Source organism: Nerophis lumbriciformis, linkage group LG09 (genome assembly GCF_033978685.3).
Source record: "Nerophis lumbriciformis linkage group LG09, RoL_Nlum_v2.1, whole genome shotgun sequence".
Taxonomy (NCBI): Eukaryota; Metazoa; Chordata; class Actinopteri; order Syngnathiformes; family Syngnathidae; genus Nerophis; species Nerophis lumbriciformis.
The window spans coordinates 55274343-55277937 of record NC_084556.2 but is presented as its reverse complement, the minus strand read 5'-3'; positions in this window follow the sequence as shown (position 1 = coordinate 55277937).

The window sequence follows — 3595 nt, the reverse complement described above, 5'->3', positions numbered from 1 at the left end:
TTCTACCCACAGGCCATCAGGCTTGTGAATGCTAACATGTGAATGCTAGCTGCACCCCACCCCCCCTCCCGTTTTACTTGTATCTTTTTGAACACAAAAGACAGCTACCATGACCACCCCCGAACTGTGAACCATCACTGTAGACACTTTTCACCTTTGATCACTAAAGACACTTTAACTGCTGCTATGACCCAATGTCACCTCCATATTTGTACTGTTGACTGTCAATCAGAATGTGCAATAATGTAATGTTACTTACTGTGCCTTGTATATACATGTTTTATTGTTTAGTTTTTATTTTTATTTTAGCTAAGTACCGTGTGACTTGTTGAAGGGTGGACTAGCAAAGTAAGATTTTCATTGTATGGCAAACTGTCTGTTTAACTGTGCATATGACAATAAACAATCTTCAATCTTCAATCTTGATGTAGATCACAAGCAAATGTTTTTCATAAAAAAATCACAATATGACCTCTTTAAATATTGCAATTCTATTCTATAGTTTGTTTAACTGGAGAAAACGTGTAATGACTGGTGGTTGCTGAGGTAATACGTTTAACAGGAGGATGGATTAAGTTTTCTCTATACTGATCAGAGATCAGCACAGGGCACCAGCTCCCTCTCACCCCTGTTGCCCACCCCCATGAACCCACTGATCCCACGACCATCCATGCTACCACACACACACACACACACACACACACACACACACACACACACACACACACACACACACACATATACACGTTATATCTAGTGTATTTCCATCCGTATATTCCTTTCATGTTCCAACCACAAATACACTTTTTTAGTCAGCCTTGTACTGGATGCGTCCTGGACGTGTCCAAAGCTGACACACACGCCATTAATTTTAATCCAGTTAAATAGGATCCAATTCAAGTGATGAAGTATGAGTATTTTCAATGAGGACTGAGTTACACCAAAGTCTATTTAGAGCAACAGCAAGTATATCCTGCTGGCAAGGAGCTCGGCAAATGAGAGGCACAAGGAGAACACTGAAACCTAATGTGTGACAATGTATTTCAGACCTCCAAATAATCATGCTCAATTAATCGTGAAAAGCTGACCTGCATGATTGAACGGCTCCAAAATACATGTTAACAGATTGCTTAGCATTGACATGCATCAACACATTTAATGCTAACGACTCTTTTCTGCTTTGTGGGAACCTAGAATGACCTTTACGAAGGCATACTCCCTCTAGACTAGGACTAGACAACTAGTGCCTGGGGGCCAAATCCAATCTGTGAATGACAATACCAAGGTCAGATCAGCACAAAGCTTGGGAGACAAACATTTTTGCAGCAAATTCCTAAAAACATTAGAGTGCTCCTGTTGTTGTACAGGAGAACTTGGACCACTGAAAACACATTGGCAGATTCTTTGTTGCCATTTTACCCTTGCTAGCAAATATAGAACACTGGGGTCCAAACGTTTTATTTATTTAACTGAGGTGTTCCTCAAGACAACCCTTGAAGTCCTTTTTGGCAGTTACATATTTTTTTTCATAATGTGATTAATGTAGTTATGGTGCTGTTGTAGCTTGTTTACTTCATATGAAGTAAGTAGTCATCTATTCAGCTTCTTTAGTTTTCTTTGTAGTGTTTCTCAAGGTTCCAATTTAGGTCCTCTCTTTTTCATAATTTGGGCTATTCTACTGGTGGCCCGCAAGTTCGGTTAAAAACAACTTGTGAGAGAGTCACATTTTTGCAGCAGATTATTAGAAACACAAGAGTGCTGTCAGAAATTATAATTGACTAGCTTTTTTGCAGAAGGTCCTGAAAGAACAGCAGAGCGCTTTTGTAACTCAAAACAAAATAAATAGACCTGTCAAAGACTATTCTATCTAAGCCAAAATGTCCAGCAAGGAAGTGCACGAAATCACAAGTCAGTAACATTTCACATAGAAACAATCCTCGAGCCCTGACGAACAGGCGAGGCAGGCATAAATAGCAGCTTGATTGGCAACTGCAAGCAGGTGTGCCAGGCTGCCAATCAGGGACAAGCGAGGGCAACAAGCGCTCAGGGAGACATGCAGGAAATGGAACAAAAATTAGAGCGCTGACAGGAAATAAACACAAATTAAGGAAACAAAACCAGATGTGAAGTGACAGATCGTCACAAGACCAAAATCAAATGTCTACTGTAGAAGACGCTGCTTCTCCAGAATATACAAAATAAAATAGATAATGAAGGGAGAAATCTGGATCACCATCAGACTCCTCCAAATCAAACCCTCGAATAGCCGACTATTCGAACACAGCCCTGAAACAAAGCTAATGACCAGGAAGGTCCTTAGCTTTCTTGAAATGTGGCCCCCAAAACATTTTAGTTGAATAGCCACGACCTAAACGAATACAAATGCACAAAAACTTCACACCTGAAGTCTGAATTGTTTGGCTAGTGTGGATTCTCCGATCGGTGCCTTTCCCCTCTTTTGGCATGATTAAAAGAGGTGGGCCAGGACCCGGCATTATTCCATGCACATGTGCAACGTAGCCGAATCTTAGAATGATAGGGATGTGGTCTTTCCATGCAGGTTCATCATATCAGCGTCAGATCTATCAGTCACTTAAGTAGTACGCTTCTGTGAACTGTTTTTAAAATTGTTTTAGTCATGACTTTATATCAACAGATATCATAAGTCAGAACTATATGCTAGAAATGGAGCATTTAAGCATCCAAGCGTATATGTACGAGACAGAGTCTGACCCGCAGCATGAGGAAAATGAAAAAGAAAAAACTTCAAAACCGAGGACATGAAAGCATCTCAAAGATTATTTTATTAGCTTTTTCTTTCAACGCCTTTCAGTTCATAAAGCTATGATCTTACAGTCTACAAACTCTTATATTCCTATTTGAAACAGCTATCATGCTATGTATTCAAAAACATAGCATGTTTATCTCATCTACAATACAGTGCATCTGGTAAGTATTCACAGCGCTTCACTTTTTCCGCATTTTGGGCATGATTTATTAAAGGTTTGCGTGTACTAAAACCCATGCGAAAATGATAGCACACACAAAGCTGATCTATGTGTGCAAAGTGGATTGTGTCTCTTAAGTAGCAGAAGAAGGCGTGCAGTCCATTTTGCATCTCTGTCTTCATTAATATGCAAAATATATGCTGATCGTCAAAACGGCCACAATACCGGGAGGAGACAATGCAAATATATTATATGGGATTTGTCAACACATCACAGTTATGGGAGCACAGATAGATAGATAGATATATACATACTTTATTGATCCCTGGAGGGAAATTCAGGTTTACAGCACAGTTCCGTTCAAGATTAGAAAAACAATGAACAGGGAGACAGAACAGGAGTGCTGATGGTGCAGCCAATTGCGGCATTCCTTAAAAGGTAAAAAAAAGGTGAAGGGGGTCCAGACTGAGGCCAAGAAACAAAACTTGATAGCCATAAGCACACATACACATGTTACAAAGAACCCACAGAACTTGCAACAGAACTGATACTGTTGTTGTCTAAAATACTGCTCAGCCCTCCATCACCCCCAAGGGGTTCAAGCGATGGCAAGGGTGTGGGGTGGGGGTGTGCATATATGCGCATTA